Genomic DNA, 13,419 nt, shown 5'->3' on the forward strand with positions numbered 1-13,419 from the left:
TAACCATGGTGTGGTTAGCTCCTAGGAGGGATGATGTGCAGTATGTGAGTTGGACTAGGTAATAAAAATGGCAAAGTAGAAGGAAAACCTGCTGGCACTTGTTGACTTGGGGCACAGAAGAGAAGGTGAAACCCATGGCTGGGCTGAGTGGGATGTCAATGGGGTTGAAGGTAGGAGCAGAACCCTTCTGGGACTCATCTCATTTTTGTAGAGTCCTGCAGCACATTAAAGCCCCCCTGTGTTATGGGGGCTCCTTCTATGGGCACATTTTGCCTGGATTTCTCACATTTTCTTTTTTCCATTTCAGATTATTTGCTTGTCTCTTGCTCCTTCTCCAGTTTCTCAAAGTGTTCTTGGCCAATGTAGCGTGTTTTCATATCGTGTTTTGAATCACAGCAGGACAAGAGGCGGCTGACATTTTGTTTATACCAGTGCTATTTTGTTACCCCTTTTTTTTTTTGTAAAAGAGGCTTGAGCCTCTTTTACAACCAACCAAATTTACTGCCTCCTCCTTGTTGCTATTTTCCTCTTTATTGAATTCTCTTCTCCACCCCATTTCTTCCCCTGTGGCTCTCCATTTTCCATTGTCTTAGTTCTTTATTTCCCCCCTAAGATCCTGAAACAGCTCTTGGAAGACGAAGCATTCAATCTTATTTTCCATCTCCAGCTAGCACTTTATTAATAACCCATATTTATTTAGCATCCAGAGTCTGCCAAACACACACAAACATACACACAAAGCCAGTCACCAGTGTTTGCTGTCAGGATAATGTCTTCCCGGAGGCTTACCTCCCTCTGCCAAGCCTAGCTAAATGCCTCTTTGTGGAAAGGAAAGAAAAGGCAGCTCATGTTGAATGATGTTTATGCTCCAGCATCTTTCTGAAGAAAAATGAACGCTGGTCAGGAATGCTCGTGGGCCCCGCTATTGCTGCGGCACAGTGTGCTGGCTGGGAGGGTCTGTAAGATGAAGAGATGAGTTAGAGCTGGCTGCAGAGTTGTGATCTCAGCCTTCAGGGCTGTGGGCAGAGGCAGCAAAATGTCTCAGTGTGGTTCATGGACCTCCCAGCTGCCTTAGAAAATGCCTGAGACCTTGGCTCCACCAGGCCTGGGAGGCTTCTGGGTTGCAGCTGGATACACATGCAGCTCCTTACCACGTGTCAGTGAGGGCAGAACACAATTTCCCCCCAGGCTGCTGCCCAGATCTGCACAAAGATCCAGGGCAGGAGGAAGCTGGGTGACTGCAGTCAGCTCAGACTGCAGCAGACCATGGAGAAATGCCACAAACCCCACTTATATATGGCAGCATTTGTGGATGGCTAGGTCCATCCCATCAAGGGATTCTGCACTCTATTGGAGCAGAATTATGAACAGCAACTGTAGCAGTGATGACTTCAGATCCCTTTCTTGGGCTTTTGCTCACACCTAGAGTCTTGGGGTGAAAATTTGCAACAGCTGCCTGTGCTCATTTTCTGTCCCTGTTATTAAGTAAACTAGGCTGGGCTATACTCCCCAGGCATAAAAGTAGAGCTGAAGGGCATGACTCAGTTCACAGTTTGCTAAATCTTCCTCTCTCACCATATTGGACGGCTTCATCAAACCCACCAACATGTCCTGATAATGCCCTACTTGTGTCCTGAAAATATCTGGCACAATTCTAACTGGCCTGGCCAAATCTATGCCCAAGCCATCCCAGTAGCTGCACTGTGTAGATGGTTCTGTGTCTGTGCTAGGGCTCTCTGTTTCCTTTGGTGGCATAGATACTGCTGCTGAGTCCTGGCTTCCAGAGCTGTGACAGTGCCAAATCCTGAAGCAAAGCACTCCCCAGTAGGTCTTAGGAGGCTGGAGTTGAGCTTCACAGAGCAAAATCAACCTGACATGGCATGCTGGCCATGCCTGTGAATAGCATGATGAGCTGTGTCATTCTCAGGGTGTTCCCCATCAGTGGAAAGAGCCCCTCCAGAAAGGAGTGGAGCTGTGAAAGAGCTCTTTGAAAAACAGTGTAAAAGGGGGGTCAGGTAGCTGGCTCAATCTATTACCATGGAATCATTCAGGTTGGAAAAGATCCTTTAGGTCCCTGAGTCCAACCATAAACAAAACAGTGCCAAGTCCCTCACTAAACCACGCCCCTAAGTGTTACATGTTGTACATGTCTTTTAAATACCTTCAGGGAGGCTGATTGAAGAAATTTTTCTCAGTAGCTAAACTAAACTTTCCCTGGTGCAGCTTAAGGCCATTTCCTCTCATCCTGCTACTTGTTAATTGGGAAAAGAGACCAACACCCCTTTATAAGGCACGCCTGTTGCCTCTGCCTGTTGCAGGGATCAGAGAAGTTGCTGCCTGAGTGTTTATGGAACTGCAAAATAAAGAAAAGCTAATCTCATGTGAGATTTAAATGTCTTCCACTAATCCAACTAGATCCCACTGGCTTCAACAGGCTTTAAATAGTAGGCTGCAAAGCTGGTTGGTTTGTGAAGTTGAATCAGGTTATTTTCCAAATGTCACTGAATACTTGTTCTTAGCTGTCAGTTACTGTTGAGAAATTGGCAAATTGTTGAGAAAGTTCAGTCTCACCAAAGACTTGGGTTTCCCATTGCCTTTCTTCACTCTGATTTTTTGAGTGAGACCAGAGTAATGGAGTTTTACTAGTTTATTGTTTTGATTGTAGGTAACTTTCAGCAGGAGATAAAAAAATTAAAGAGGGAGGGAAATTAATGCTTGATTTGCAGTGAGAAGTGCAAGGGAGGCTTCTTCTAAACAACCCTGATGATCCAAAGATCAGGCTGGTCCTATTTTTAAATTAGACCTGTATTTCAGCAGCAATCAACAGGAACAGTTTCACTCCCTTTGTTACAAGATTCACTAGACATCTGATTCAGGTAGGTTTAAATTCTCTGTCAGGGATCTAGAAACCCAGAGCTGCTGCTGCCTTTCTTGTGGAAACTTATTTTCTCTTGCAAGTACATTTGGTGCCCCCTGAGAGCAATAAGGGTCAAAACAGGAGAGAATAAGAAATGAATAAATAAGATACATGAACTGAATATATGTGCTGTGAACAAGGCACACTTGTGCTGGAGCAGTAGGACTCCAGACAGAGCAGTCTTTGCTCTGAATTCAAAGATAAGCATGGCTCTTTCTTGAATTGTGCTTAAGTCAGTGATGAAACTGAATGGAAAAGCAAGAAGTTAGTTTGGATGAAACTAGCTCTTTTTTAAACCATGGCACACAACAAAGGGTTCTTCACAGCAATGATACATGTATTTTTCATCTGTTCCTGACTGATAAATGGTATGTGAGTTCCAAGAAATTATTCACCTTTTTCCTGATTCTTTTGGCAGTGGAAGGTTCATCATAACAGCCTGTTTGGACACATTCTGTTTCAGAGATGGGACTTTATTTTCCTAATAATAATCATCATATGATAACCCCAGTGGAAGGAGAGACACAGTATAGAACTATGGGGTAGTTTTTGTACTATCAAATGCCTAAAATGCTTTTATCTGTCCACAATGAGCTTTCAAGTTCTGTTCTTATTACCAGGTCCTAGAGCTGTTTACAAAGAGATGAGCCCCACAGCCTTAGCCACTCTGTCATTGAGTTAAGAGCAAAGACTTGCACTGACTTCAGGGGATGCTTAAGGGGGGAGAGCAATATGCATCCAGTGTGTGTAGAACAACCCTATTGTGAGATACAGGATTATCCAGAACCCAAACTGTGGGTCTCTTCACTGGAACAAAAATGCTGACTTTACTGTATGCATGTTTGGCAGCTCCAGACCTGCCACTCCAAAACTGCTTTTTAATGAACAGTGTTGTTTTGTATATTGTGGGGGGATAGAATCTAAGAAAATAAAGACAGTGCAGAAGGTAATCTTACCTCTGAGGAGTTGCAGCTGTACTAATTAGCAAAGATTAGGAACAGGCCTGCCCTTAACAGGCCACAGCTGTGTCCAATAAGGATGAGTGCTACAAAAGAGTGGGTTAGCTGGTTAGGGAGAGAGATGGAGTCAGTGCTGTGAGGAGATGTCCATGAGAAATCACTGAGAAAATATGGGACTTTTGTAATAACATGACAGCAGTATATGGTTCATGAGAAAAAGTAAGTTATCTTTCAGTGTGGGTATAACAGGTTAATTTTCTCTAGTACATTTAAATCCCTTTTGCACTGGGAAGCATCGTGTTGTCGGTACTCCAAGGAAATGCAGTTACACTGAAGTAGAAAAAGTTCACCTAAATTCTGTTTTGTATCTTTTCTCTGCTTTTGTTTCTATATGGCATGCTCCTACAGAAGGAAATCATTTGAAAGTCAATGTAGAGCTTTGGAATGAGTCAAACTGCAAAATTTTCAGGTTAGAAAGTTCTGTACAAACCTTACTGGAGTTACTGACTGAAGTTTTGGAGGATAGTTTCATTACTATGACACTTGAATCCAAATTAGCTGTTTCTCTAATGAAGCTGCTATCACCTGCCAGTTTCTATTGAGTCTCTCCCCTCAGATTGTGTTGTTTTTCTGTCTTCTGAGTTCCTGAGCCTGTTGCTCTGTTAAGTACCTCCAGTAGATTGAGATACTTAATTGAGATTACTCAGGGTGGGGGGCTTTTTTGAGTTATTGTAGTTAGCTCTTTCTGTTTTCTTGTCAGTCACTTGGATAATTTTACTGAGGTGACCTTGGTAAGATTTCCAGCTGTGGAACAGCAATTAAAAAAAAGTAATAATCACTTCCAGGGCTATTTAAATTCACAGTGTTGCTTTTTGGCTTGCAGAGCGTCTGCATAAAATTGGTGTTAGGAATGTAAAATGTTTTGTGAAACACAAAGAAATCCTGGGTTTTAGCCAGTAGGACATTTCTGATTTTCTGGGGATGAACCTAGAACTCATCAGAGATTTATAAGTGTTTCATTTTTTGACAAATCCTCACAAATTAAGCACTGAAGAATGGCAAAAACTCTTAGGAAATGTATTTGTGACATCAATAATTTACCACATGTATAGAATGATGATATCATCTTTGTTTGTTTGTTTCATTTGGGAAGGAAGTTCTCTTCATCTCTTCTGCACAAAAACATCTAAAGATAGAAACAAGTGGTCGTACTCCAAACAATTACACAAGCGGATCCCTCTAAGGAAAGCCTATGGAGATCTTAGAACCCCTTCATCTTTTCTGTAACTGGGATAGCTGCGTTTAGCATCAGAATCTGATCTTCATGATTCTTATATTCTGTCATGTAAGTGATCAGATGAGGACCTAGGTCCCTGAACATGTGTCCTGTAATTCTTAAACCTCAGATCCCATTATGGGATTCATGCAGCTGTGATTCCCAGGCTGTTTTAACCTGAAACTGTTTGGGTTGTTTGTTTTATTTTTCTGATAGTATTTGGGTTTGGATGGCTTTAGACATTTTTAGATGTGTTTAATTTTGAAGACAATTCAAATAGTGTAACAGACAACAATGAAGTGAAATATGAGATAATAACAATTGACCATCCAAGGTTGATTGAACACACAGCAATTGAACTTTTCCTCAACAAACTGTAATACATCAAATTATGAACAAATTTACAGTCTGGTATAAAGAACATTTAATCTGTTCTGATCTAATTAATGTTTGCTATTTCTTTATGCTGGGATTTGGTCTATTTTGCATCAATCCATTTTCTGGTCCATTACCAGCTTTTCCAGACAGAGGAGAAAACAGTGTCATGCTGAGCTGGCAGAGCTGTGGTTGTGGCTACTTGAAAGCTTTGCCAGATGGAATTGTACTGTGGAGATGAAACAGAAAAATTCTGTCAAGGCACAGGTCTGCCACTATCCAGGGAGAGACTAGAAGTTCATGTTGGAGAAATCCCCGTCGGTAAAGGGAGCAAGTTTGAGGAGTGAGGATGTTCAGCAACAGGATTTATGGAACTATAAGAAAAGATTCTGCATGTGAAAAAACTCTCAGATCAAGGTGTTTGGGATTTTTTGTTCTGTTTTCTTCTTTTGCAGTAGCATTTCTTGGTTCAGTGAGTGAAATTCTGTTACTCAGGGTGGCAGCTTTTATGAGTTCCTGATCTCTATCGACTTAAATCACAAAGATGTGTTTGGTCTCTCAGCTTTCTAAGCAGATTGCTGCTACACTGATTTCCATAGGACAGGTGTTAGCATTGCCTAATACCCTTAGGGTGAGGGATGCCCAGTCACTCTTTTGACATCTTCTCTCTTGCCCAAAGAAAGGAAAGTAGAGCTGTAGCTCCAGTGCTTTACTCTTTTCTGTAGGAATTGGTAATAGAGACCATTCAATGCTTTTAAATTGCTTTAAAAAGCAGTCAGGAAGTACTAGAACAATTTTCTTCTTTGTCTTCCCACATTTAAAACCTCTTAGAGGGAGCCTTGGAGCTATAGCTTGATGATTTATACCAAAGCTTTCCCTAAATTAAGAGAAATTAGAATTAGAGAGAAGGTTGGTATGGCCTGGTAGAGATTGGTCATTTTGAGAATGAGAGTGATTGAGGTAATGAACCCTTTGTGTATTATAAATTCAGCAAGAACAGCATTTTGCCCCTTTAATAGCATTTTTGCTGCTTTGTTTCTCATCTCTGGCTAGAACTCAAAACAGAAAAAGGACTGTGAAGGTGAATAAAGCTGATTGAAACCAATTTTTCCTAGCTTTGTGAAAATCGTAATAAGATCAAGTTGCATTTAATTGGCAGTTTGGACCAAGTTTCTTTAGAACATATTTAATTCTTCCTAATTAGTGTGTAGTCCTTGGCTGAGTAGATTATCATTGAGGAGGAGCTGTACTTGCTGATTTCCTTTGAGGTGATGTGATGGTACAACTGATACCTTGTCCCTTCACCAAATCGCTTTTTGGAAGGAACAGGATGAGTTTCATCTTCTAGCAAAGGTGGTGTGCTTGTTTCCTCTGTGCTTAGATAAATAAAACATGGTGTATCAATGAGGCAGGAAAAAGAAAGTCTCTTCTATGAGATCATTTAGGAAGCAAGAGTAAAAAGTAGGGAAAGTCTTGCAAAACAGCTGCACTAAGATTAGATCTGCAAATATAGAAATCTCTCCTAACTGCAGAATGTTTTCCTTCCACATCTTTTGTGATGAATGCCTCTGTGTGGAGTAGGACTGATCACACTTTGGACTCTAGAAGGTGTGATTTACAAAGCAGGCTGCCTTAATTTTGGCATGAATTTCCCTCATTTTATGCACCATGAGAAGAAAAAAAAATCACCACACACCTGTTTATAGAAATCTTTCTGTTTGTCAGACTGTCCTGGGCATCTCTGCAACCCCGTCCTGTTTGCCCACCTGCACAAGTAGTAGATTGCTAGAATATGGTTATTAGCCAGAAATTGCAAAAGCAGGTTTTTGTGTGTGATTAGTGGTGTGAACATGGGGCAGCAGAAAATGATACATTTTAAAGGGTGTGTTTGGAATTTGTTACAGTTTTACCTGGAAACTCCCTGTTAACACATACTGTAAGTAAATTTTTATTTGAGGGGGCTCTAGTTCACTCATGAAAATGTAGAACCTCCTAAAAAAATAAATTCTAACCTTTCAAGTTGAGAAAAGGTGCCTTTCAACAACTTAGATTTTAGACACTGAGCACAGGATTAAATGATCATGGTCTTCATTGTAGGGCCAAATATTTGAGATACATGGAGATAGAAATCTGTTGCTGAGATGGAATTTTGTATCTTCTACTTCAGTGACGGAGTTTGCTTCCAGAGTCTTGAGTCTGTTGATAATAAATACCTGGGGTAGTTCTGCTACAACCTCCTTAACAGTATATGAGTCTTTACTTCTGCTCCATGAACTAAGTATACAGATTGCCAAAATTTGGGTTTGTCCTGAAACGATGATTAAAATATGGTATCTACTGAAAAAAAGGAAATCATAGACTTCTCCCTCACAGTCACAGTTTTGTTTTGTTTTCTTTGAGGTTTTTGACAGTTTGATTTTTCTTTAACTAGCAATTCTTACTTTCTTTCAGCTGTATGTCCAGCAAATAGAAAAGCTTTCTTGAGTAGCTTTGTTTTCTTTTCTGGTATGTTAATACTAGCTGATGAAAACTCAGCTGTGTTTTGTTTTATTATACTTTTATGCTACCGTGGCTCTGTGCAGTGAGAATTTTGCTTTTCTGATGTAGGAGCTGAGCTTTCTTTCCCCTTGTTCATGCCTGAACTCTGATGACCCTGTCTTAAAACCTTTTCTGCTATTTACTTACCTCCTCTGCTCTCTCAGTGTAAGCAAAAAGAATTGTTTGTTTCCATATTACTAATCTGGCAGATATTCAGAGGTAGTTCTTTGGTTTTGGTTTATTTTGTTGGGTTTTTTTCTTCATTTATGTAGCATCTAGTTTATAAACACCTGAAAAACCCAAGACCAGGAAAGCACAGCATACCTGACTTGTTAATGCTTCCTTGTTTCCTTGTTAGTTTACTGTTGTTTTGATTCTCTTAACAGGAGTCAGGAGGTTCTCATCCTCATGCTCCTTTTCATGACAGTGTGATCACATTCTACTGTTCTTGTTTATGGTTCTTTACCTCACTTTTCCATTATGGCTGAAAGGAGACATGATTTGGCAGTCAATCCAGTATAATAGTACCTATGAAAAAAATGCTCAATTCCTTCATCTATCCTGTATCTCCAGCATGACCCTTGGCAAACCAATTATGCCTTTTCTACTTTTAGGAAGCATCTGTGCATAGAGATTTTTCTGTAAATTTGTGACCTCCCCCTTGGTATATTTATTCAGACTCAGTGATCTTACAGGTCTTTTCAAACCTAAATGAATCCATTATTTAAAAGGTACCCTTGGCAGCATGCAATGGTTGCACCAGAACCATAGAAGGAATCCAAATGTAGATAAGACATTTACTACTTCCATTTCAGTTTCTTCAGTGCAAATTAAAGCATTTTAAATTATTAACAAATGAATGCATTTTCCCTTTTATATATCTTCTGCTCACCACTTCTGGATACAGAAAATTGGGGTAGTTAAACTTTTTGTGTGTTGCTACAAATGTTGCTTCTGCTTACAATGACAGATTTTGGGAGTGAAATTTTTTAGTGGTTGTTATTATCATCATTGGCATTTCTTTGCTTGAGTCTTTGCATCCTCTGGTGTTACTGCATTAGTATTGCTTAGAGTGTGCTGAAACAGGAATTCCCACTGCATGGAAAATCCGTTAGTTTGATTTCAAGGACAAAGTTTCTTAGCAGGAGGAAAAATATCCTTTGAGAACAGAAGACCTGAAATGGTACCTAGAGAAAATAAAAGATGTTAGTTTCCTTTTTTTCCCAAGGATTTGTAGAGCTGTTCAGAGCAGCCTGCCAGGGAGCAGAGCAGCCTAGAGAGACTGATCCTTGCAGTTTCCCAAGAGCACACTGAGATGCACTGAGCATCCTCCTACTAACTCTTCTTCCAACAACGGGGGAGGCCTGATTTAGTTCTTTAAATATGGAAGATCTTGTAATATCTGGCTCAGACTTTTTGGGGGAGTCTGTCAAACTGCAGTGCTAGCAGGGAGCAGACTGTCAGTTTTGAAGACATTGCTATACTGAATATTTTCTGTAGTGTGTGACCATATGAAAGCATGCACTGTAAGTGGTGCAGGTTCTTAGATTTGGAACCCTAATGTGCAGTCAGAGAAAAGGAGGGGTGGTTCTTTCTTAACCACAGAGAGTACCACTGCCTTTACATTTTACTCACCAGTCCCCTGCAACTTCTGGTGCCAGCCTGGGGGATTTCAGAGGCTGCTGTTTGGACTCTAACACTATCTTCATCCAAACTGCAATTGTAAAAATACTGCAGGAGTATGAGGAATATCTTCTGTTCATCAAGTGCACTGTTTGCAGTGTACATCATAGAAGAGTGTTAGTGAGACAGAGTCTTTCCTGGCATTTTTGCCCATCTCCCCATTTTTTGGACAGGTTAGGCTTCTAGTTAAATAAATTGGATTCTTTCTGTAGAAGGAAAGACTGAAGACATGAGAAGCCCCAACCACAATGGTAGTGTGTGACAGTTTCATCTTTCTAGCCTATGGCTTTGTGATGTGACTGTCTTTAATAACAGTCCTTCAGAGACTCATAACCCTTTGTGTGATTTACTGTGATTATCCTGCATGGCACCTGTGCACGGTATTAATTAAGACCTGAAAAGACAGTGCCCTGAAGCTGAAAAATTCTCTTTGACACAAGGTAGTGCAATGAAAACCAGCAAACCCCCACATGCAGTGATTAGAAAGTTCTTCCAGAGTTGGTTTATGACTTTTTCTCCCAAGAGCTGGAAGGAATATGGCATCTTAAAGATAAACTTACAGGTTCAATTGCCTGCTTAGATGTACAATCATGCATTTTTGTCCACTTGAATTAAATGTGCCTAAGGGACTGGGTTTATTTTCTGCATCCGTTCAAGCATACGATAGAAATAAACAGCATGGTCCCAAACATAGCCTGCTAGCTATTAATCTACTAAGTACCCTATTAGTACCTGTCACTTTGGATTAGCAGAGAGTTTTTTATGTTCATCATGTATTTAAGTATACTGACTTTTGGATGGATTAAATCTTTCTTATTCAACTAATTCCCCAAAAGCATCCATCTGGAGAACTTTATGCCTTAGAAGTCTATTTCTCAGCTATAAGTCCAATAAGATGGCTTTATCATCCCAGAGAGTCACTCAGGATGAGGTAATGGGAATAATAATTGGTTTATTCAGTTTTAAGTTTTTCCTGCTAGAAATCGGCTCATACTAAATCAAAGACAGATATTTTGTTTCTGTCAAGCATTTAAATTGTTCAGTGATTGATTAAATGTCAGGCAACCTAATAATTAGTGTATCTGAGAATCATTTAGAATGTAAACTCCCTGGGTGGGGATTTTTCTTCTTCCTTCTTTCTGTATAATCACCATTTCAAGTCTCACAGTGCATGATTTGAACTCCTTAACTGCTGTCATAAAAGAAATAATAATGTCTGCACAACTCCCCAAACTAATACCATATTCTCTAGTGATAATCTAATCACTGCATCTCTGAGGCACATCAATGTGCTATTTTGGAATGGAGCTTAAAAGGCACAGCTTGGAGGTTTATGTCATTATTTTTCCTACCCCTTTAGTCCATTGTGCATATGAAGTACCTCTTGCCAGGGCTCTGTTTGAGGTCATTGATTGAGCCGTGTTACTCTCACCAACGTATTTTAGTTATCAAGGTCAGTCATTGTTTTAACTGAGAAGTGTGGAGCGTAGATAGCAGACATAAAATGAATACTGCAGACTTTATGGCACTGTCAAACAACTTCCTCCTCACAGAGAAAGCTGGAACAACAGACCTGCAGGTTCACTCCCTGCTTTCACACAAACAACAGAGGCAAAGTGGACTGTGTGAGCGAGGACAAGACAGCTGCTGTGCCGTGCAGCAATCTGCAAAAGGAAAATGGGGAATCTCATGGCCTCTTGATTTAGCTCTTGGTCTCTCTGCTGTGTCTGAAGCTGTTGGAATGGATTTTCATAGTGTTTCTGTTAGTGGTCTCAGTAAGAAATATCCACCAATCAATTTTCTTTGATCGGCATCAAAGAGCCATTTCATAATGTTTTCTCACAAAAACCTCTGCAATTCTGGGAGCCAGAATCTCCACAGAAAAGTGAAGTTTTACTGGAAAGTGTTGATTTCTTAAGTTTGAAGTGTCTGGCAGTCACTGAAATGTTGGTGAATCAAAAGCAATTCATTGAGGATTTGGGGCCATTGACAAAGAATATTTTTCTGGACAATAATCAATACCAGGAAGAATTTGTGGACACCTTCCTCCCTGTCCAATATTATTTTAGTTTCTCAACAGAAATCCTGGTGTTTGTTTTGTGATTGGAATTAGAGGGAACCAGAAAATCTATTTTGCTAATCAATTTGAAGTTCCTAGGGAGATTCTACTTCCCTCAAGTTTTCTTGAGTTTTAGGCTTTGAGTCAATGAAAAAGAAACAGTATTTTGTGGAAAATAGTTTCCAAAGAATCAGCAGCCATGATTTTTGGCCAGTTAAAGTTATACTACCAGATCCCACAGTGATGATGAGAGACTTGCCCTGGACAGGGTGCTGGGTCTGTGTTCTACTCTGATGTGTTGAAGTCTGAAATACAGTCTCTGTTGGCACTTTGCAGACCCTGTGTAATTCCAGCAAAGCAAGGTTCCTTCACTGTGAGTCCTCTGGCCAGCAATAAAACCCATGCTTCTGACAGACTAATACGATTGCATTCTCCAAATTAGTTGTAACACCTAATCTAATTTAATTAAGGGATTAAATTTTGTCAGTAACTTGAAGGCTTAGGAAACTGAATAGTAACAATAATAAAAAAAACCGTGGCATTTTCCGATTTCCTTCACAATATCCCCACAGATTGTTTTGTTGCCACTTACGTGCTTGCTATGTCTGCATCAATGGCACGTTTTGGGTTGCAATCTTAAGGGTGTTCTGAGTTTCTGTGTATCAAACAGGCCTTTTCTCTCCTACCTGATGTATACAATTTTCTATCATTTACCCATTCTAGTCAAGATACTGTATAAATATACAAATGCCACGTTTTGGGGATAGCTTGATACATGTTTTTCTTCAGCCTCAGCAAAATAAGTTTTCAGCCTATCTGAAAGCTAATTAAACCTTCTAAAACACAACAAGTACAATGTATTCCTCTCTAGGCGGCCTAAATTTCTACCACATTGCTGGCCTTTTTGTTAGGGTAGTACATGGTTTCTTAGTCACTTAGCACAAATGCTTAATTTACTATTTAGTTTTTGCAGTGAAGAATAATGTATTAGAACATTAGACCATCCTTTCTTAGATTTGTTCACCACGTACTTTTCATGTCCTGTCACTGCTTCTATCCCATTGTTCTTTCTGTGTGCTGTTTTTACAGGTTACTTGGAAATTGTGAACTTGTGGTAGAGACCAAGGCTGGGATTTTCGAAGTTACTTAGGGATAAAAACAGAGCAGTGAATTGTGGACTGGGTCAGAGATTCAGGATGTGTCCTTCTCTAATGCTTTCTTTCCTCTATAGTTTACAAGCTGCATGCATATGGCTCTACTCTCTAATATATTTATGGAATGTCTAGTACCAGAGATAAAATATGTAGAAGACTTCAGAATGGGACAGTTTGTTCCGTTCATCTTGTGGTTTCAGAACTTCCAGTCTGAATGTACAAATATCTAGGCTCACATCTGGTATAAGCTTTAGCTTGTATTTCAAGGTCAGTCCTGAATATGCATCAGGAGTGATGTCCAATGAGGGGTATAAGTGCCTTATAAGTCTGCCTGGCATTTGGAATGGATTTCAGAACCATGAGCAAAGCTCCTGGGTTGCCAGAAGAGAAGTAACTTGGTGGCATGGTTTTTTGATATTTATATGATGTTCTGGTGCATAAGCAATTATCTTGGCATG

The sequence above is a fragment of the Molothrus ater genome, chromosome 4 (assembly GCF_012460135.2).
Source record: "Molothrus ater isolate BHLD 08-10-18 breed brown headed cowbird chromosome 4, BPBGC_Mater_1.1, whole genome shotgun sequence".
NCBI lineage: Eukaryota > Metazoa > Chordata > Aves > Passeriformes > Icteridae > Molothrus > Molothrus ater.